This window comes from Staurois parvus, unplaced genomic scaffold (assembly GCF_062004578.1).
Source record: "Staurois parvus isolate SC_StPar_1 unplaced genomic scaffold, SC_StPar_1.0 ptg000257l, whole genome shotgun sequence".
NCBI classification, from domain to species: domain Eukaryota; kingdom Metazoa; phylum Chordata; class Amphibia; order Anura; family Ranidae; genus Staurois; species Staurois parvus.
This window is the reverse complement of record NW_028318053.1, coordinates 2,883,849-2,907,654: the sequence shown is the minus strand read 5'-3', so window position 1 is coordinate 2,907,654 and position 23,806 is coordinate 2,883,849. Positions and strand designations below refer to the sequence as shown.

At 47.0% G+C, this 23,806-nt stretch overlaps 1 protein-coding gene and 1 pseudogene across 8 annotated transcripts in view; both read left to right on the top strand.

Annotated features, from left to right (window-relative positions):
- Positions 1-23,806, top strand: part of ATPSCKMT (ATP synthase c subunit lysine N-methyltransferase) — a 311,720-nt gene that overhangs the window by 20,153 nt on the left and 267,761 nt on the right. The gene's annotated exons all lie outside the window — the stretch shown is intronic.
- Positions 238-6,941, top strand: LOC149459492 (uncharacterized; annotated as a pseudogene).

The following is a 23,806-nucleotide window of genomic DNA, read 5'->3' as shown; positions in this document are numbered from 1 at the left end:
CGTGTCGTGGCTCTGTGGCTTACGTATGTATTTGCAAATGTGTGCTAACTAAACCCCTGTTATAAACGCATACTGTTAGACAGGTTAATTCGGTTGTTAGCAAGCTGGCTGGCAAGTTGTCCAAGAACATTGTTCTCTCCCCTTTATTCACTCGTTAATCTTGATGGTGCCTACTTTTGAAGCGGTTATGTATACCCAGTTTCATACGAGAGCACTGGAGAGGGAAATCCTATCGAAATGGAACAGGGCGTCCACCTCCTTGGACCTTCGGATTCACTTGGAATGGTTGACGAATGTCTCTTTGGGTAAGGTCCCCGACTCTACGGAATAGAAAGTCTTTCCTCCCTGTTCGCTGGACTGTGGTCACTACAGATGCCAGCCTGTTGGGCTGGGGAGGAGTCCTAGGAGCGGACTCTGCTCAGGGTCAATGGACTCCGGAGGAGGCTCGCTTACCTATCAATATCCTGGAGCTTCAGGCAATCAGGTTGTCACTAGTGCATTGGACAGACCATCTGTGGGGTCTGCTGACCAGGATTCAGTCGGACAACACCACTGTGGTGGTGTATGTCAATCATCAGGGGGAGAAGAGAAGTGGAGGCATCTCACATTCTGCAATGGGTGGAGAGGTTAGTTCCGGCTCTGTCCGCCATACACATTCCAGGTGTCAGGCACCGCCTGGCGGTGTCTCTAGCAACCCACAGTGCGGGGTTCCTCAGGGCGCGGGATCTAAGTCCCAATCTGCTTATTCACCAGGGCCCCTGATGGTGGGGATGGACTTGGAGTAGACTGAGACCAGGTCGCAACCCCTGAGTACGTCCGGTAGTGGTAGAGAGCACCGTCAGGGGTGTGCGGGAAATGGAGCCTGACGTGAAGAGGCTGGCAGGCATGGTAACAGGGACAGATCCGTGCGGGATGGATGGATGGATCGATCGTCAGGGTAACGTAAGGCGTAGTCAGGCAGGCCAGATCAGCAACGTGCAGGTAGCGAGGTACCGGAGGAGCAGGCAGAGAATGGTCAGGGTCACGAGCCAGGTTCAGCAACTAACGGGCAGCGCGGTACAGAGGATCAGGCAGAAGAATGGTCAGGTCAAGCCAGGGGTCAAGCAGGAGACAATCAGCAGGGTCAAGATCAATGCAGAGGTCGGCAACAGGAAGCTTCACAGGATCAGATAACAGGAACAGGACAATAAGACCAAACGGCAATTGACATACCTCCTGTCCCCGTTAAATAGCGCGCCCTGCGCTGTCATTGATGCCAGGCGCGTGTCCTCGATCGCGAGTGCGCATGCATGGCCATCGCGATCGCCCAGGTCCCGCTGCCCGCTGGCTAGAGTGTGTCGGTGTTCTGCGCATGCGCCGCCCGGCGTATCGTGGCAGAACACCCGACCCCTGACATTGCCCCCCCCCCCCCACGGGCAGCCGCCGGATGCCTAATTGTTCTCTCCTGCATGGGTGATTACTGAAGAATTCCCAAATTAATCTAGAGGCATGGATGTTCTGGGCTTGTTCCCATGGGTTTTCCTCCGGGCCGTAACCTTTCCATTTAATGAGGAATTGGGTCTGGCCTCTACTCTTCCTACAATCTAGAATTGCTTCGACCTCAAATTCCTCCTCCTCATCAATGTTTATGGCCTCCAGAGGTCTAGATCTCCAGTCCGGGAATTGATCCGGTGCTGCGGGTTTCAACAAGGACACGTGAAAGACCGGATGTATTCTAAAGGATTCAGGAAGTATGAGTTCGTACGCCACCTCGTTAATTTTTCGTTTCACCCTGAATGGACCCATGAATTTTGGTCCTAATTTCCTTGATGGGCAAGACATTTTCAGATTTGTTGTGGCTAGCCAGACCTGGTCCCCAGGGTGCAGAACGAGTTCGCCTCTCCTCCTCTTGTCGAAGTCCTTTTTATTATCTTCTTGGGCCTTTGTGATAGCTTCTTGTAAGACCTTGTTGTTTGCTGAGAAGAACTGTAGCATATCCTGTGTAGCTGGCACTGGACTCTCTGGAATCGTGTCGGTTAGAAATGTGGGATGGAATCCGTAATTGGCGAAGAACGGAGATTGTTGGGTAGCAGAGTGATTTGCATTGTTGTATGCGAATTCGGCCAGTGGCAGGAGAGTCAGCCAATCATCCTGAAGGAAGGAGGTGTAGCACCTGAGATACTGCTCCAGAGTCTGGTTTGTGCGTTCCATCTGCCTGTTGGTCTGTGGATGATATGCCGAAGATAACAACGGCTTGATTCCCAGGGTCTCGCACAGTGCTCTCCAGAATTTAGAAGTGAACTGGACCCCTCTATCTGAAACAATGTCCTTTGGGACCCCATGAAGTCTCACCACTTCCCTCACGAAGACTTGTGCTGTCTCCGCAGCCGATGGCTTGTTTCTCAGAGGCAGGAAATGGGCCATCTTGGACAGGCGGTCCACAACCACGAAAATGGCAGTGTGATCTTGGGATGGTGGGAGCTCCACGATGAAGTCGATGGAAATCATCTCCCATGGCCTGTTAGGTATTGGTAAAGGTCATAGCAGACCCCAGGCCTTGCTCCTGGTGGGCTTGTTCCTCTGGCAGATCGCACAGGTCTTCACGTACACTTCACAATCTTTAGTCATGCTTAGCCACCAGAACACACGTTGCAGCAGTTCCAAGGTCTTCCATTCCCCGAAGTGGCCAGCCAGAGGGTGATCATGACAGTGGCCCAAGACTGCGGTACGGGTTTCTTCGGGCACCATGATCCGTCCGTCCCTTCCACAAAAGTCCTTCCTTATTTTGTAAAGAAACCCAGGGTGGACTCGCCATCCCCACGGATGCAGCCTGTAGCTGGGACCGTAGCTCGGTCTCTAGGGCAAGGAAATTCCCTGTAGACAGGATGGTGTCTGGTTTGTGGGTTTCTTCAGGGTCTTCAAACATACGCGAGAGCGCGTCGGGTTTTGTGTTCTTTGATCCCGGCCTGTATGTGATATGGAACACAAACCTTGAAAAAAAGAGTGCCCATCTAGCTTGACGTGGCCTCAAGTGCTTCGCCGTCCTCAAATACTCCAGATTCTTGTGGTCAGTGAAGATCAGGATTGGGGGTGTGGCTCCTTCCAGTAGGTACCTCCACTTCTCTAATGCTGCCTTGATGGCCAGAAGTTCCAGGTCCCCAATATCATAATTCCTCTCCGCAGACGAGAGTTTTCTGGAGAAGAAAGCCACAGGGTGCATCAGTTCCTTGACGCCCTTCCTCTGGGAAAGCACAGCCCCTACCGCGTTCTCAGACGTGTCTACCTCTAGAATGTAGGGTAACGAGGAATCCGGGTGGCTCAGTATGGGGGCCTTGGTGAACAGCCTCTTCAAGGACTCGAAGGCCATCTGTGCCTCAGGTTTCCACCTAAAACGCACCCCTTGTCTGGTGAGTTGGGTGATGGGGGACACGAGGCCTGAAAAGTTCTTCATAAACTTTCTATAAAAATTGGCGAAGCCAATGAATCGCTGCACACCCTTCTTGTCAGCCGGCACCGGCCATTCCAGAATAGCAGAGATCTTTTGGGGGTCCATGGCTACTCCCGTAGTAGAGATGATTAGTCCCAGGAAGGAAATGCTGCGTTGTTCAAAGCTGCATTTCTCAGCCTTTGCGTACAGCCCATGTTGACGGAGCCGTCCCAACACGCTTCTAACATGACCTCTATGCTCCTCCAGGGACGCAGAGAAAATCAGGATGTCATCTAAACAGATGACCACAAAAACGTCCAAAAAATCTCTGAACACATCATTGATGAAGTGTTGAAAGGCGGCTGGGGCATTGCACAGACCGAAGGGCATGACTAAATACTCGAAATGCCCAAACCTGGTACGAAAGGCGGTCTTCCATTCATCTCCCTCCTGAATGCGGACCAAATTGTAAGCCCCCATTAGATCTAATTTTGTAAAAATGGATGCTGTCCTGAGCCTCTGAAATAATTCTGGTACCAAGGAAAGCGGGTAACGGTTCTGTACTGTGATCTTATTTAGTTCCCTGTAATCCACACAGGGCCTTAGGGATTTATCCTTCTTCTAACCGAAGAAAATTCCCGTCCCCGCCAGAGACGTGGAAGGGCGGATGAACCCCTTCTAGAGATTCTCATCTATATATTCTTTAAGTACCCCTAACTCTCGCTCCGATAGGGGAAAAATTTGCCCGAAGGGCACCTCAGATCCTGGAAGCAGGTCAATGGGGCAGTCATAGGTCCTATGTGGGGGAAGGTTGACCGCTCCACGTTTACTGAACACATCGAGGTAGCTGTGGTAGGCTGGGGGAATGATTTGCGTCAGTTCTGCATCAGTGTCCAAGCATAACAGAGAGCGTGGAGCTAAAGGAGCCTGAGGACAGCAATGCTCCTGACAGTATGGGGAGCTGAACTGAAGGGTACCGGTTTTCCAATTAATCTGGGGAAGCCCCAGAATAAATTTGAAACAGAGGGGATGTGATGGCATCTAAACGAAGGAACTCTTGATGGTGACCAGCCACTGTAGCACAGAGAGGTGGGGTCTCCCGGTTTACCACTCCTGACTTGATTCGGGACCAATGGGCCAAAAAGATGTTCAATTCACATTCTTTGGTTTGTAGGGGGATCCGATGCTGTGCTGCAAAACCTAGATCTACAAAGCAGCTACAGGCTCCGGAGTCAACGATTGCCGTCGCTGACACGGTCCTTCCGGGAAGCTGGAAAGAGATAGGTACTGCTAAGTAGTTAGAACTATTAACAGAAGTGGAAGATGCGGCAGAAAACACAGATGCACACTTACCCAGTTTCGCTGGGCAGGAACGTACCACATGGCCCACTTCCCCACAGTACAGGCAAAGATTGTTGAGCCGGCGTCTCTGGCGTTCCTCGAACGTCAATGAGGGACAAGTTAATCCCACTTGCATGGGTTCAGGTGCGTCTGCTGTCTCCGGGTATCGATTTCCAATCGGCAGAGCGTCCTGCACTGGGACGCGGGGTAACACCCACGTTGGTCTCTGACCCTGGCCGGACCTTTCCAACCTGTGTTCCTGCAACCGTCGGTCAATCTGGATAGCCAGAGTGATGAGGTCTTCCAATGTGGCTGGTATGCTCACTCTGGCTAATTCGTCCTTCAATGGCTCAGACAAACCCATGCGGAACTGGTGGCGCAGAGCAACATCGTTCCACTGCGTATCCCCCATCCAGCGTCTGAACTCCGCAACATATTCTTCGGCTGCCCTGCGACCCTGTCGGAGTGTTTGTAGGACCGATTCGGCCGATGCTGTCCGTTGTGGGTCGTCATAGAGAAGTGCCATAGCTTCAAGAAGGTCAATACCAACTCCAACTGTGGTTGACGGGTCTCCAGTAAACGGTGGGCCCAGGCCTGGGGTTCGTCCTGCAGCAGCGAAATAACGAATCCCACCTTCACGGATTCCGTGAAAAATGTCTGTGGCTGCAGACTGAAAAAAAGCTGGCAGGCATTGCGGAAGGCCCTAAATTTAGTGCGGTCCCCATTGAACCGTTCCAGTATCGGCACACAAGGTTCCGGTAAAGGCATAGAGGCCGCTGCCCCGGCAGGCGCTTCCGGGGGACTTCGGCCGTCGATGAGGGACCGGAATCCTGGGATGCAGGGGCGGACGTAGTTAACATCTGAATCTGTCCTTCCAAATGGGTATAACCCTTATGCAGCGTCTTTACTGCCTGGGTTAGTGCCGCCAGGTGCTGGCATATGTCCTCCAACGGCGATGGTCCTCTTCCAGGCTCCGACATTTGGCTGTTTTTGGTACTGTCAGGCACCGCCTGGCGGTGTCTCTAGCAACCCACAGCGCAGGGTTCCTCAGGGCGCGGGGTCTAAGTCCCAATCTGCTGATTCACCAGGGCCCCTGATGGTGGGGATGGACATGGAGCAGACTGAGACCAGGTCGCAACCCCTGAGTACGTCCGACAGTGGTAGAGAGCACCATCAGGGGTGTGCAGGAAATGGAGCCTGACGTGAAGAGGCTGGCAGGCCTGGTAACAGGGACAGATCCATGCGGGATGGATCGTCAGGGTAACGTAAGGCGTAGTCAGGCAGGCCAGGTCAGCAACGTGCGGGCAGCGAGGTACCGGAGGAGCAGACAGAGAATGGTCAGGATCACGAGCCGGGTTCAGCAACTAACGGGCAGCGCGGTACAGAGGATCAGGCAGAAGAATGGTCAGGTCAAGCCAAGGGTCAAGCAGGAGACAATCAGCAGGGTCAAGATCAATGCAGAGGTCAGCAACAGGAAGCTTCACAGGATCAGATAACAGGAACAGGACAATAAGACCAAACGGCAATTGACATACCTCCTGTCCCCTTTAAATAGCGCGCCCTGCGCTGTCATTGGTGCCAGGCGCGTGTCCGCGATCGCGAGTGCGCATGCGCGGCCGTCGTGATCGCCAAGGTCGCGCTGGCTAGAGTGTGTCAGTGTTCTGCGCATGCGCCGCCCGGCGTATCGCGGCAGAACACCCGACCCCTGACACCAGGCATCAAAAACTGGCAAGCGGATTATCTCAGTCGTCAGATGCTAGATCAGGGCGAGTGGTCCCTACATCCGGAAGTGTTCCATCAGCTCTACATTCGCTGCGTGACTCTGGACAAGGATCTTCTGGCTGCCCACCGCAATCAGAAGGTTCCTTCAATCATAGCACAATCGTTTGATCCCCTGGCAGACCCAGCGAATGCGCTGGTGGTGTCATGGGATCAGTGCACACTCATCTATGCCTTCCCACCCCTTCAACTGATTCTTTGTCTGCTACGCAGGATAGAGGTCGAAGGGATCCCAGTCATCCTCATTGCTCCAGACTGGCCTCGTTATCCGTGGTACGCCAATGTGGTGAGGTTGGTGGCAGATTCTCCCTGGAGGCTGCCTCTTAAAAAAGACTTTCTGTCTCAAAGGCCTGTCTTCCACCCTGCTTTACCATCGCTGGCTTTGATGGCGTTGCTGTTGACAGCCAAGTTCTAAAGGACAGGGGGTTGTCTAGTTCGGTGATTCCGACAATGTTGAAGGCCCGTAAATCTTCCTCCATATCATCACACCTGGAGAGCCTATATTGGTTGGTGTGAAGCCTTGGGGTTCCATTCGCATTCCTTCGTTGTGGCTCAGGTGTTGGCCTTCCTCCAACGGGGTGTGGATCAAAGGCTTGCGTTGAGTACAATCAAGATCAAGTCTCTGCTCTGGCTGTTTTTCTTTCAGCGGCCCTTAGCTATGCATTCCTTGGTCCGTACTTTCGTACAGGGGGTTCGTCACATAGTGCTATCATCTATTCAGAGGCCTCCATTTGAGGCAATTCAAGAAATTCCCTTGCTTACACTTTCGCAAATGGTTGCCCTCCTTGTTGCTATTACTTCGGCTTGGAGGGTGCCGAAGTTGGAAGCTTTGTCCTGTAAGCCGCCTTATATGGTTTTACACAAGGACAAGGTGGTGCTTTTGGCCTTCCCCTTTCTTTCTCCTTTCGAATTTTCATTTCCCTCACTGTGTCTTCGACCGACGCACCCTAAAGAGGTGGCTCTGCTTTCCCTGGATGTGTCCACGTGATACGCGTGTACTTGTCTGTAACTGCTGCCTTTAGCAGGTCAGACTCAATTCGTCCTCACGGATGGTCCGAGAAGGGCCTGGCGGCATCTTCCACTATTTCTCGTTTGATTCGGCAGACGATAGTTAAGGGGCAGGAGCCTCGTTTCCTGGTTATGGTGCACTCCACTAGATGTCGAAAAGCCCTCCTGGGCTTTTTGACATCAGGCGTCTGTTTCTCAGGTTTGCAAGGCGGCGACCTCGTTTATGCACACGTTTTACGAAGCTCTATAAAGTTGATGTGTTGGCATGCTAGTTTTGGCTGCAAAGTGTTGCAGGTGGCTGTTTAGGGCTCCTGGGTCTCCCCTTTTGGGGTCGTTCAGAGTATTGTCTTGTTGCCCTGGGGGTTCTTTCTTTTTACATTGTACGGTTGCCCTCCCCTCATTCTGGCACTGCTTGGGGGCATCCCTGCTTTGTTAAGGTTAAAAATGAAGCCGCTGTGTCCATCAATGAACGTAAACTGGATTTTTTGGTACTTGCCGTAAAATCACTTTCTCTGAGTTCATTGACAGACACAGCACCCACCCCTCTAGAGAGATCTCTCCATTGACACTGCTTGTGGCTGACTGGAGACCTATAGCAGAGAGGGGGGTTTATACCCAGAGAGGACTGCCCATAGGAGGTGCCAAGTCTTTTTTTCTGCCTAGTGTCCTACTCCTGTGGGTGGGGATATAGAACCCTGCCTCGTTAAGATTAAAGAAGAAGCCGCTGTGTCTGTCAATGAACACAGAGATATATACTTTTTTGACTTTTAGTGCACAAAAACATAATATATTGGCCAATTGTTTGGTAGTAGAATATAAAAGATGATGTTATGCCAAGTATGACATGCTTTAAAACTGCACACACCCCGTGTAAGGGCGACAAACTACATACATTTTTAATATCCATGGGCGACGCTTATACAGTTGTGTCCAAAATTATTCAACCCCCAATGCTGTAAAGGGGTTTAGGGACTATAGTGTACATTTGGAATTGTATTCAGAATCAAATCCTACAAGGACGTTGTAACTACCCAAATGCAACTAAAATGACATCAATTGTTTATGTAATACAGTAGTAAATGGTTCTTATGTGGTTTCTTCATTGCCACAATTATTCAACCCCTTAAAGACTACCACTCTGAAGAACAGAGGTTCATACAGGTGCTTTCCATCAGGTATTGAAAACACCTGTGGATGTCACCGAGCAGCAATCAAGCATAATAAGCACCAATTAGGCAGCTTTAAAATGACTGTGATACTCAGCTCCTTCTAGACATTTACTGGTGTGGTTACAAACATGGTGAAGGCAAGAGAATGGTCCAGGAAGACAAGAGAAGAGGTGATTTCTCTTCACAGGAAGGGCAATGGCTATAAGAAGATTGCAAAGATGTTAAACATACCAAGAGACACCTTAGGAAGCATCATTCGCAAATTCAAGGCAAAGGGCACTGTTGAAACGCTACCTGGTCGTGGCAGAAAGAAGATGCTGACTTCGACTGCTGTGCGCTACCTGAAGCGTAGAGTGGAGAGAAGTCCCCGTGTGACTGCTGAGGAACTGAGAAAAGATTTGTCAGATGTGGGTACAGAAGTTTCAGCCCAGACAATAAGACGCACACTGCGTAATGAAGGCCTCCGTGCCAGAACTCCCAGGCGTACCCCCTTGCTGTCTCCAAAGAATAAGAAGAGTCGACTGCAGTATGCCAAAAGCCATGTGGACAAACCACAAAAGTTGTGGGATAGTGTTCTGTGGACTGATGAAACAAAATTAGAACTGTTTGGGCCCATGGATCAACGCTATGTTTGGAGGAGGAAGAACAAGGCCTATGATGAAAAGAACACCTTGCCTACTGTGAAGCATGGTGGAGGGTCAATCATGCTTTGGGGCTGTTTTGCTTCTGCAGGTACAGGGAAGCTTCAGCGTGTGCAAGGTACCATGAATTCTCTTCAGTACCAGGAGATATTGGATGGAAACGTGATGCAGTCCGTCACACACCTGAGGCTTGGGAGACGTTGGACCTTTCAACAGGACAATGATCCCAAGCATACCTCCAAGTCCACTAGAGCATGGTTGCAGAGGAAAGGCTGGAACATTTTGGAGTGGCCATCGCAGTCACCAGACTTAAATCCGATTGAGAACCTCTGGTGGGACTTAAAGAAAGCAGTTGCAGTGCGCAAGCCTAAGAATGTGACTGAACTGGAGGCCTTTGCCCATGAAGAATGGGCGAAGATACCCGTAGATCGCTGCAAGACACTTGTGTCAAGCTATGCTTCACGTTTAAAAGCTGTTATAACTGTAAAAGGATGCTGTACTAAGTACTAAGATTGAATGTCACTTGGGGGTTGAATAAAACTGATAATGCTGTGAGCACAGAAAAGACATTTGTGGTTATTTCATTATAACTGTTATGTTATATTTGTCTGACCTACAAGTGCCTCTTTAATGTAAATGTAAGCAAGATGACTGAATGATCAAAAGCAATGTCAAACTGGCCAAAACACTCAATTTCAGTGGGGGTTGAATAATTTTGGACACAACTGTATATATGACCAAGCATGAGGGCCTAGGGTGGACAGTGGGTGGATCGCTCCTATGCGTCAGCATATATATTTTATAATATTTTTAAGCAGAGATTTCTTTATCCACATTGATCGATGTTAACAAAGGAATCTACTAGGTTCTCTTTTTTTGTACCTAACAAAAAAAGAATATTTCATGCCAAACATTAGAAGTAGGTGGATGCAGGGCGGTATATTCTAATGGTGGGCATACCACACACTTCCCTTTTTTCATTCAGCCCACAGGCTGCATAGAAAAAAAAACAAAAAACATAACATATATGCCCAACAAGGACCAGCGATGTACTGGTACATCATTGGACTTTGAGTGTTTATACCAGGATGATGTCTGCAGCCGCAGGCATCACCCTGGTATAGTTTTTTCAGCCGGCAGTCAGCTTTCATGGAAAACAATCCTCCCCATGCTGCATTCCATGGCTTTCTCAGGCAGTCCTGTCACATCGGGTAACCTAAGAATGCAGCCAGCATTTCCGCCAGTTGACCATAGAGCTGATTGGTGACCAGAATGGTCTAATTATCTCTCTAGTCCAAGAAACCGGATGCTACGAGCATTCATCACTTCTGTTTTGTCGGATATAAACAGCGCCATTTTTCTAGGTCCCGCTTCCCGACCTCCCTAGTGACCCTTAGAGAACGACTCACCAGAGTCTGGAGAGCTTGGAATGGAGCCCGGAGAGACGGAGATGGGAGCTGGACGGAGGCTGCAGTGACGCACCGGCTCCTCCGGCGCCTCGTGAGAGAGGGATCCGGACGGCTGGGAGGCGAGGTGACGCGGCGGGGGCGTGTATGCAACCGCGGAGGATCTCTGGGAGAAGCCGGCCGGCTCCCTGTTGCCCATAACCCCCGGCCTATTGCTGCCTACAACCTCCGGCTTGTTACTGGCCGTGTCTCCTGGCTTGCTGTTGCCTGCGGCCCCCGGCCAGTAGACTGTTCAATCCGGGGAGACCCGGGAGTATTAGGAGACCCACCCTGCATCCCTGGGACGAAGCCCAGAGAGGAAAAACGAGGCATAGCGTGGGAAGACCAGAGGAATCCCCCCCAGGACAGAGCTGATGTGAAGGCCCTCCACTCATGCTTGGAGCCACCGTCTTGGGAAGAGAAGGGTGAGTGAGAGCTTTGGGGGGTCTATTGTGCAGTGGACTACTGAGTGACATTGGGGATCAAGGGGTCAAGGAGGAGAGAGGAGGATTCCCTGGGTTTAGAAGAGAAAAGCCCCAGGTGCCCCAGGAGAGCAAAATACAAGGAGAATCTGCAAACCTGTCTGGAGCACAAACCATAAAGGAGAGGTACACCCCCATCTAGAGCATATAGAAGACAAAAGATATATAGAGGATATGAAGAATAAAGGTCCTAAGGGAGCAGGGCTCAAAGGGTCTCAATCAGGCACGCTAAGGAAATTTACATCATACGGTAATACTACCCCAGAAAGGCCCCAAGGCGACAGTGCTAAAGGGGAAATGGACACTAGATCCGGAAATAGTCCTAGATTGTCATTGGATATGAACAGCAGTAGAAGCCAACAAATAGAGGATGGCTTGGGAAAAAAAGAGCTTGATGGTGAACTACAAGTACCGAATAAGAAGGAGATGACAGAAATGTTTCAAAGTTTGGAGAAAATGATAAAACATGAAATGACAGTTATTCGAAACGACTTAGGGCATTTGCTGACGAGAATGGAAGAAATAGAGGAGAAAGTTAAAACCCAGGCCCAAACCATAGATAATCTAAGGAAAAAAACAACCCATTTGGAGAAAACCCAGAAAAAATTGCTCTATAGGATGGAAATTCAAGAAAATAAAGAAAGAAGGTGTAATCTCAGGATGCGAGGAATTCCAGAGTCTGTAAAAGGGGAAACATTATATGAACTAGTTAATAAAATCTTAAACTCCATAAGAGACAGACCTGAAACAGATGTGATTGAACTGGACGGAGTGTTCAGAATAGGAAAGTTTAAACAAGAGACTGAGAGGGAAAGATCAAGAGATATCGTTGTCCAGTTCCAGAAATTTGGGGTCAAAAATGAGATTTGGAAGAAGATCAAGGGAAGATCATTAATTAAGTATAGAGATTGGACTATTCAAATTTTTGCGGACTTAACATCAGAGACTCTATGGAGAAGGAGATCCCTGAAACCCCTGTTGGAGCAAATGAGAAAACAGAAAGTGCAATATAGATGGGGTACCTCAGTATCTCTAATTGGTTGGAAAAATGGGATCACAGCATATCTGAGATTCCCGGACGAACTGAGAGATTTTTGCGACAGACTGGACTTGCAAAGAATGGAGATAGCTGGGTGGGAAGAAGAAGAAAAAGGAGATACGGTTAATGCAAGAAAGGAGGACTGGCAGCGGGTCGGGGGGAGGGGGAGGGAGGCTTTGGGGTTGGGGGGAGGGAGAATTAAGTAAAATATATGCTTTTTTTCTTCTCTCTCTTTTCTCCTCACCCCCCCTCGTATCCCCCCTGTAGAAGCGGAGGTCCCTCTGGAAGCTCCGGTTAAGGGGGGGAAGTAAAGGTATTGCAGAGCCCAGTTGATAGAGAAAGGGGAGCTGGGGAGGTCGGAGGAGAGGTGAGCCGTCCATGGGCGGAGCTTACGCCCAATATTTTAAATCAACCGTGGAAACAGTTCCACAAATGATTTGTAGGCAGTTTATAAGCCTAAAAATGGGTAGGGGGAAAATAAGAGAGGGGGGGTGGGGGAGGGGGTGGGGGATAGGGGTTGGGTGGGAGGGAGGGGGGGAGGGGTTACGGGGCTAATACTCTGCAAGACAGCTGGGCCTAATAGGAAGAGACGATTTAGAAGAAAGATAGACAGACTTATGAAGGATGGAAGAAATACAGTTTATAACATATAATGTGAATGGGTTGAATTGTCCTGGGAAAAGATTTAAGTTGTTTAAAGAGTTACATCACAGGGCAACGTCAGTGGTATTTTTACAGGAGACACACTTTGAGATAGAGTCAAACGTGAAACTAAAATCTAAATATTACCCAACATGGTATTACGCTGACTCTCCAATTAAAAGAGCAAAGGGGGTGGCAATAGGCTTGGCAAAGAATATGAGATTTGAGCTGGAAGAGAGAAAGACTGATCCGGAGGGGAGATTCCTATTTTTGAAAGGTAAACTACAGGGAATTGAGTGTACACTAGCCAATATTTATTGCCCCAACAAAAAACCGGAGATCTTTTTGAAGGGTCTGCTGAAAAAATTGATTGATTTTAAAAAAGGGCGTTTAATTATAGCAGGAGATTTAAATCTTTGTATGGACCCACAAAAGGATGCAACCTCCCTTGTGCAGAGAGAGGGAGGTGGGTCTCTGAGAGCTTTGAAGAAGGTGATCCACGAGTACCAACTGGTGGACTCCTGGAGAATAATGCATATGAAAGAAAGAGACTATACCTTCTTCTCTAATGCACATGAGATATACTCGAGACTGGATTACTTTTTGATAGATCATCAACTCATTGAACTGTTGGTTAAAATAGAAATAGAGACAAGAACTTTCTCGGATCATGCCCCTGTCATAATGAAAATAGGATGGGGAAGAAGGTGGACGGGAGGCTTAGGATGGAGGTTAAATGAGGCTCTTCTCTTGGATGAGGATATTGCGCAGAAGATCAGGGAAGAGATTAAAGTATATTTCAAGGAGAATGAGACAGAGGAAGTATCGACAGCTACAGTATGGGAAAGCCATAAGGTATATATAAGAGAATACTTGATTGCGATGGGAGCAAGGAAGAAAAAAGAAAGAAGAGAGAGGGTTAGTGGACTCCTAAAGGAAATCCTGGACTTGGAGCAGATACATAAGAAGAAAATAACAATAGAAACAAGACAGAAGTTAAAGGATAAAAAAGACGAGCTAGAGAGACTGATGGAAGAGGAGAGGAGAAGAGTATATAACAAAGTATTAAGTGAAAGATATAGATGGGGAGATAGACCAGGAAAATACTTAATGAGAGCCCTGAATAAAAAGAAAAACAGGAATTATATAGAAAAGATAAAAAGTCCTAAGGGGGAGCTGGTCCACTCAACTAAAGAAATTATTAAAGTATTCACGGAGTATTATAGAAAGTTATATAACATTAGTCATCAAGGTGCACCAAAAGAAATTAGAGAAGGTATTAACGAAAAAAGGATGATATATTTAAAAAATGCGGGATTACCTAAGCTCAGTGAAACACAATTGAATTCCTTGGACGCGGAAATTTCCCAGGAAGAAATAGAAGCAGCATTAAGAAGTACAGGGGGTGGGAAAAGCCCTGGCCCGGATGGTTATACAGTTAAGTACTATAAAAAATTTAGTGAATTACTGTTACCGAAGCTGAAGAAGTATATGAATGACTTGGGAGGTGGGATGGAGGGGAGGAGGGAATCCCTTCAGGCCCATGTAGTTCTCATTCATAAGGAGGGAAAAGATCCTTCTCAGTGCTCTAGCTATAGACCAATTTCATTATTGAACACTGATACCAAGTTGTACGCAAAGGTTCTAGCAAACAGGCTGAAAGAACTAATGCCTGAATGGATCCATGGAGATCAGGTGGGCTTTGTCCCAGGGAGAGAGGGTAGAGACAACGGGTTGAGAACTTTAATGCTTATTCAGAAAAGTAGAAAAGGAAAAGCCCCGGTGGTGCTCTTGTCCATTGATGCCGAAAAGGCGTTTGACAGAGTGGACTGGGGCTTTATGATGGACAACTTGGAAGTGCTGGGGATCGGAGAGAGAATGCGGGAGTGGATAGGTAAATTATATAGGGAGCCCACCGCAATCATTACGGTAAATGGGGAGAGGTCGGAATCCATTGGGATGTCCAATGGAACAAGACAGGGCTGCCCATTGTCCCCCCTGTTGTACGTTTTGACACTGGAACCCTTGTTGTCAATAATAAGGAATAGTGGAGCGGTAAAGGGAATCCAGATAGAAAATATAGAACATAAGGTAGCGGCCTTTGCGGACGACCTATTGTTTTATGTAGGCAACCCCCGAATAACATTACCAAGTATAATGAAGACCCTGAAGGAGTATGGTGAACTATCAAATCTAAAAATTAACCCAACAAAAACAGAGATTCTGAACATCAATATACCAAAGAGCGAAAAAGAAAAGTTACAAAAAGAATTCCCCTTTATATGGAGAGAAAAAGATATAAAATACCTAGGAATAAAACTGGCTACTTCATATAAACAACTGTATAGATTAAACTATATTTCTTTGATAAACGAGACTAAGGATGAATTAAAAAGATTAGAAGGAGGAAATCCATCATGGTTAGGACGTATAAACCTAGTTAAAATGGTAATTATACCTAAAATACTCTATAGATTTCAAATGGTCCCAATTAAACTCCCAGAGGCGTTTTTTAAGATAATGAGAAGAATGTTAACAAGATATATATGGAGGAATAAAAAACCAAGAATATCATACGAAACATTAAGTAGGACTAAAGAGAAAGGGGGAATGGGACTACCTGATGTCAAGAGATATTATAAAGCAGTAATTTTAGCGAGAATATATGACTGGACATTTAACCATAAGGGAAAAAGTTGGGTAAAAATAGAAAGCGAACTGAGTGGAATTAGTTTGAGTAAGATGATATGGGTCCCAGCACAATATAGAAGAATTAAAGAAAACACAAGCACTTTCACTTTAAATGTTTTAAGGACATGGGATAATTTACATAAACACATGAAATGGGAATTCAACTCTATATTAATGCCACTTGCAAACACAGAGTTTTTTCCTCCAGGAAAGGATGAGATATCAGGGAGATGGTTTAAAAAAGAAGATATCCAATTGAGAGATGTATTGGTAGAGGGGGAATTGAGAACATTTAAAGAATTAAAAGAGAGGGGGGGGGGATATGTTTAATAGAATAGATGAGTGGAAATATCACCAATTAAAATGTTTCATTGGAAATCTCCCAAAACCCTTGAGATTAAAAAAGGAGTGGAATTTGTTTGAAAGGCTATTAGAAACACGTAGGGATGGGAAACACGGTGTTACAAAAATTTATAGGATCCTCACAGAATTAGACACGGACACAAAGTTAATTTTTATAACAAATTGGGAAAGAGATATGGAGGGGGTGATAGATGAGGATCAACAGAATAAGATTTTTAGATTGGTACACGAGAGTGTTAGTATGAGAGACGTTGAGATTAACTATAAATGTCTGACACGATGGCATATTACACCGAGCACTGAGCACAAGATGAGTGGGGAGAATTCAAAAATGTGTTGGAGAGGATGTGGGGAGGAGGGCACGGTGTTCCACATATGGTGGCAATGTCCAAAAATTCAGGTTTTCTGGAAGACAATAGTTAAATTAATAGAAATAATAACTGGAAATGACATAGGGTTAGACCCAACCATGTGTCTCCTACATAATGTAAATAAATACAGTAAATAAATATAAAGAATCAGGCGTATGGTACTACTTAAGTGCTGCAAAAGGGTTGATACCAAAGTTTTGGCGGAAGACAGAGGTGCCGATGGAGGAGGATTGGATTAATAGGGTAAACCAGATTAGCAGAATGGAAAAATCATACTATATGCAGGAAGACAGGTTGGAAATATACTATTCGCGATGGGAAAAATCAGGAATGAAAGAGAAATATAGAAAATTTTAAACTAGGAAATTATTTAAAGTTAGTGGGTCTTGAGAGATTGGAGATCTTGCAGAGGGGAGGGAGGGGGTGGGGGGGTAGAGGTGGGTTGGGAGGGGAGGGAAAGAAAAGAGGTAATTAGAAGGGGGCAAAGTAGAAATGTATTGATTATTTGTATGTTTTGTGTCTCTTCTTATGGAATTTTTGTAATAATATGAAAAACTAATAAATATTTAAATTAAAAAATAAAAATAAAAAAATAAACCGCGCCATTTTTAAATTGGGAAAGCATCTGATCACACCGATCTTGGTGAGATCAGATGATTTAAGGGCAGATGAGATATCTAGTCTAATAGACCCCAGATTTCTCAGAAAGAGTATCTGTCACTGCCTATTGCTATCACAGGGGATTTTTACATTCCCTGTGATAACAATAAAAGTGATAAAAAAAATAAAATAAAAAGGGACAGTGTAAGAAAAAAAAAATCAAAATAATTAATAGAAAAAAACAAAACAATCAAAGCACCCTCGTCCCCCTGTGCTCGCACATAACGGCGTACACAAACATTGGCAGTAATTCTAGCACTAGACTTCCTGTGTAAAATTCAGCCCCTCGAAAATCACCTTAACCAAAAATGTGCAGATGTCTTTACTCCCCAGCAAAACATCTGCGTTGATGAGTCCCTCATTAATTTTTCTGGCCACCTTGCATTCAAACAATTTCTCTCCTGCAAGCGTGCCAGATATGAGGTCAAGATGTAGAAGACCTGTGAGAGGGCAACAGGCTATACTTATAAGTTTTGGATTTATGAGGGAATAGATAGTCACGTGGAGCCCCCTGGATGCCCAGACTACATGGGGAGCAGTGGCAAGATAGTTTGGGACTTGGTGTCATCCTTTTTCCATATGGGGTACCACTTATACGTGGACAATTTTTATTCAAGCGTGCCACTATTTAGACATTTGTTCAATCTTGGAACTGGCGCTTGTGGCAAAGTGTGACCTAATGTGTGCCCACCATTAGAAGTGGGTGGATGCAGGGCGGTATATTCTAATGGTGGGCATACCACACACTTTTTCTGGCAGAGATTTCTTCTCATTTTTTCATTCAGTCCACAGGCTGCATACAAAAAAAAAGAACATAGTATATATACCCAACAAGGACCAGCGACGTACTGGTACATCACTGGACTTGTTTATACCAGGATGCTGCCTACAGCTGCAGGCATCATCCTGGTATCGTTTTTTTCAGCCAGCAATCGGCTTTCATGTAAAAGCAATCCTAGTGGCTAATTAGCTGCAGGATTGCTTTTAAAAGCAGCGGGAGATGATGCAACCCCCACCCCGCTGCCTTCCACGGCCTTCTCGTGCAGTCTTGTGCCATCGGGGGAACCTGAGAATGCAGCCGGTGTTTCTGCCAGTGTTTCTGCCAGCTGACCATAGAGCTGATTGGAGACCATCTTGAATTGTAGGAAGAGAGACAGACCCAGTTCCTCATCAAATGGAAAGGTTATGGCCCAGAGGATAACTCCTGGGAACCATCCACTAATGCCCATGCCCCACGGATAGTTCAAGCCTATCTCCGTCTGCACCCTGAGAAACGAGCCCTAGTGGGCATCCGGAGGCTGCCCCTAAGGGGGGGCAATGGAGAGGATTTCCGGCAAGAAGAATTGCGATTGGGAATGCGCATAGGAATTCCCGCAGAAGAATTGCCGGTTGCGCGCATGCGTGCAGCAATGTGCGATCGCGCACGTGCACACGCACAGCGAAGATTGGCACCAGATGGCCCATGTAAGGAGTGCCTCTGCTCAGGTTCAGTGCTGACTGGTCTTCAGCTCCCCCTGTGTCCTGCTTGTTCCGGTACGATTCCTTTGCTGCTGACCCGGCTTGTTCCTGACCCGACTCCGATTACTCTCCTGCTCCTGGTTCCTGACTTCGGCTCTGCTCCTGACTTTGGCTTTTCCTTCTGATTCTATACAGTCGCTGCCCGACTGTTTATGACCCCAGCTATCCTTGACTCTGCTCCAGTCCTGTGTCCTTGCTACCTACCTTGCTCTGCTGCACATCTGGCAATCCACAGAACCTGACTGGTCTATTTCTATGGTGCCAAAATCAGAGGATACTCTGCCTACCAAGGTCATCATCTGCAAGAGCCGCAAGCAACAACCACTGGCGCTCTTGTCCCCCTGGTTCCTAGACTCCCTCTGTTCCAACCTCAGCAGGGTCAAGGCTAGTGACACAAGTGAGGCCGACCTCGTCAATTCAGTCTCCCATCAGGTACGTGACAGTACTAGTCAGCCAATGATGGAGTCTGAAAGGGAGGCCTCGCAACTGGGGGACATTCACCAAGCAGTAACTACTTTGTTTAACGTGATACACGACCTGCAGAAAAACTCAAACACCTGGAGAGTAAACTGCTAACCAACTCTAATGTAACAGACACAGATCTCACGGCAACCTTTGATGCAGTCACTCAGAGACCAGTATGATCCTTGAAACCTCTGCCCTACCGGAACCCCGGGTGCCTACGCCTGAGTTCTTTACAGGAGACCGCCGGAAGTTCAGGACTTTTCGTAACTTCTGTGAGTTATATTTCTCCCTGCTCCCCAGGACCTTCTCTTTATCAAATACCAAAGTGGGATTTATCATCACACTTCTTAGAAATGAACCTCATTCCTGGGGAAACCACCTCCGTGAACAACATGATCCGGCCCTAACTTCAGTGGACTCATTTTTTACAGCAATGGCACAAATCTATGCTGATCCCTTCCAGCGCCAAACCGCGGAATCTATGCTCAGTAAGCTACAGCAAGGCCAAAGGCCTGTGGAAGAATATGTTACTGATTTACGCATCTGGAGTTCGGATACTCAATGGAACGAGTGGCTACCTGCCCGATAAAACCTCATAAGCCCTCTCCCAACTGTTTTTACATGATGCACCCTCAAGGGACAAGCCGAACGCACCTCTCTTTTCATCTGCAACTACAACTGGCTGAAAGGACAATCACGGTCCCGGCCATCATAGACTCGGGTGCTTGTAGCTGTTTTATGGATACTCACTTCGCTACTCAGAATCAGATTCCACTCCGTACCAAAGCACAAAGACTTGCAGTTCATCTGGCAGATGGGTCTGGTGTCAGTTCTGGCCCTGTAACACAAGAAACTATGCCAATATTCTGTTACTCTCCTTCAGGACACCAGGAATTCCTATGTCTGGATATTATTACCTCCCCGATTTTTCCAGTTATTCTCGGCATGCCTTGGCTAAGAGCACACAATCCAACCATCAATTGGTTGTCTGGAGAAATCTCCTTCCCTTCAGAATATTGTCTGACTCGCTGTACTCCTAAAGAGACAAATGTGACAACTCCTCTTCTCAGTATCCATTCCACCCTACCCTACCCGTGCACTTCGCTCCTCACAGGACCTCCTACTCTCCAGCTCCCTGGTCTCCTCCTCCCACGCCTGACTGCAGGACTTTTCCAGGACTTCCCCCATCCTCTGGAATTCCCTACCCCAATCCATCAAACTGTCACCCACCCTCCTCACCTTCAGGCGCACCCTAAAAACCCATCTCTTCAGGGAAGCCTACCCCACCTTCACCTAACAACCGATCTCCTCCACTCCTCCTACCACTCCATCCCCCACAGCCACTTCCTCCTGTACCACTATCCCCTCCCTCCTAGATTGTAAGCTCGAAAGAGCAGGGCCCTCGAACCCCTCGTGTATTGTACTGTATTGTCTCATGTTCTGTCTCCCTCGCTAATGTACAGCGCTGAGCACACCCTTCGACGCTATATAAATACTGTATAATAATAATAATAATTCTGATCCTGAGACCATGAAACTCGTTCCTGTGGTATATCACGAGTATCTGGACGTGTTCAATAAAAAGAGTGCCAGCACCCTTCCTCCTCATCGCTCCTATGATTGTCCGATTGCTCCTGCCCGGCACCGAAATTCCTTTCGGTAGAATTTACCCCTTAGCCGAAGTCGAATTAGAGGTCCTCCGGGGGTATATAGACGAAAGTTTGGAAAAAGGGTTTATTCGGCCTTCTACATCACCAACAGGTGCCGGCATCTTCTTTGTTGAGAAAAAGGATCACACACTGAGACCTTGTGTAGACTACCGTGACCTAAACAAAATAACGGTCAAGAACCATTATCCCCTTCCTCTAATCCCCGAATTATTTAAAAGGCTGCGAGGAGCATGTTTTTTCTCAAAATTGGACCTGGGGGGCGCTTACAACCTAGTGAGAATTCGGGAAGGTGACGAATGGAAAACGGCCTTCCGAAACCGATTTGGGCATTTTGAATATCTGGTAATGCCTTTTGGTCTCTGTAATGCCCCAGCAACCTTCCAACACCTGGTAAACTATATATTTCGGGACTATCTGGATCTATTTCTAATCGTTTATCTGGACGACATCCTGGTTTTCTCCAGTTCCATAGAAAGTCATCAGGATCACGTAAAGAAAACTCTGGATAGACTATGTCAGCATTGCCTCTACGCAAAGGCCGAGAAATGCGAATTCAAGAGGCAATCCATCCAGTTCCTTGGGCTTGTGATCTCTTCTGAGGGCATCTCTATGGACCTTCAAAAGGTGTCCACCGTCTTAGAATAGCCCATTCCAGGAGACAGGAAAGCAGTGCAGCGCTTTATAGGGTTCGCAAATTTCAATAGGAAATTTATCAACTTCTCTGGAATCATCGCACCAGTGACACAGCTCACCAGGCAGCATATTCCCTTCAAGTGGACTCTTGAGGCCCAAACAGCCTTTGAGCAATTAAAAACCATGTTCACGTCCGCACCCATCCTGAAGCATCCAGACCCTGCTCTAGCCTTTGTCCTTGAAGTGGACGCTTCAGAAAACGCGGTAGGAGCCATATTGTCACAAAGACAGGGACTCAAATCCCTTCTGCACCCTGTCGCTTTCTTCTCCCAGAAATTAAGTGTTTCGGAAAGGAATTATGATGTGGGAGACAGAGAGTTACTAGCCATCAAGGCAGCATTGGAAGAATGGCGCTACTTACTGGAGGGAGCATCCCATCCTATTCTCATCTTCACGGATCATAAAAACCTAGAGTACCTAAAAACGGCAAAACACCTCAGGCCACGACAAGCAATATGGGTACTATTTTTCTCTCGCTTCATCCTCCATCTGATGTACCGTCCTGGATCAAAAACGGTAAACCTGATGCACTCTCCCGTATGTTTCCCGACCCAATTGTGCAGTCTGAACCCGACACGATTTTGCCAGCCAAGAACTTCTTCTCCAGACAGACCTTGTAACGCAAATAGAAGAAGCCGTGGATAATCATCCACCTCCCATAAATATGCACCTGCAATTAAAGGATGGTCTGTACTTCCACAAGAAACAAATCATTGTGCCCAAAGAACTTCGGACTCTTATTCTCCAGAGATGTCACGGCCATCCCTTAGCAGGTCACTTTGGGATTCACAAGACTTCAGATTTGGTCTCTCGCTCTTTCTGGTGGCCAAACGCAGTAAAGGATTGCCAGGACTATGTGAGATCTTGCACAGTCTACCAGAGGAACAAGTCCGAAAAAGCCAAGACTTGGGGCCTGTTGGAATCCTTGCCCGTACTGGAAAAACTTTGGAGTATGATCTTGATGGACTTTATTGTTGAACTTCCCCAATCTGAGGGATTCACCACTATTTTTGTAGTAATTGATCACCTGTCCAAGATGGCCCACTTCATTCCCTTGAAAGGGACTCCTTCTGCCATGGAAACTGCCTCCGTTTTCATCAAGGAGATCGTAAGACTACATGGCGTTCCCCTGAATTTGTCTGATCGAGGAGTGCAGTTCATATCCAAATTTTGGAAAGCTCTGTGTGAGGCATTAGAGATCGAGTTACAAATCAGTAAAGTAAAATATAGTGAGCGCTTGGACAAAGAACACAGCAGCTGTACACCAAAAAAGGCACCATATATAACCTTCTGAAAATATTCAAATAAGGGGGGGAGGTGCAGCGCTATACAAAATAACAGACACTAATAAAGTAAAAATACAAATGATAAATAGTGACTGTGTGCAAATAAAATAAAGCCACTAGGTGGTGGCTATAAAGTGACAAAAAAGGTGTAAAATAATAAAAAAAAGTCCAAAGAAGGGGTGCTCTTAAGATCCAGGATGATCCTCAGACGTCCAATGATTGGAACGGCCAGGTGATAAAAATGTAAGGATTGCGCACTCACCAGATACGCAATCTTTGTGCGCATTTGTATATCAAATCACTGGACCTCACATTAGGTCTGGTCAGATCTGGTCATGTGGCTCTTGCTGCCTGGCACTCGGATAAATGCGGCTACTCTGTGGATCTGGCTGGTTTGCACCAGAGCTCAAATAAACAGAGAAGGCCACATAGTGTAATATCCTTGAGGTACTTTATTAAGTATACAGGCACAGGATAACAGAAGCAACTCATTCAAAAATTTACTGACCCAGATGTAAACAAAGATGGCCGCCGGCCCTCGTGGCGCCGGCGGCGTGGCGTCCAACCTGCTGTAGGCAGGTACGCTTTTCCTCTGCTTATCACCCACAAACGGGCAAACGGAAAGGACAAACCAAACTCTGGAGCAATATCTCCGATGCTTCTCCTCATATTCACAGGATGACTGGGCATCACTCCTTCCATTAGCGGAATTTGCGTACAATAGTTCTATCCATTTCGCCACCAAGCAATCTCCCTTTTACTCTAACTACGGATACCATCCCTCCTTTCTTCCGGAAATACCAGTGGAGGCCGCTGTTCTGGCAGTACAAGAGAGGATGGAGTTCCTCAGGAGGAACGGCGAAGTATTACAGAACACGATTTCTGAAGCTCAGGCGAGCAAGAAGAAATTTTTTGACAGGAAGAAAAGGGGCAACTTGAAACTGAAACAAGGGGATAAAGTCTGGCTATCCATGGCTAATCTGAAATTAAGTTTTCCATCAAGGAAGCTTGGTCCAAGATACCTGGGACCATTTACCATCAAGAGAAAGGTGAACCCTGTGGCTTTTGAATTGGAACTACCTGCTAACATGAAGATTCACCTGGTATTCCACTGCTCCTTGTTAAAACCACATATCC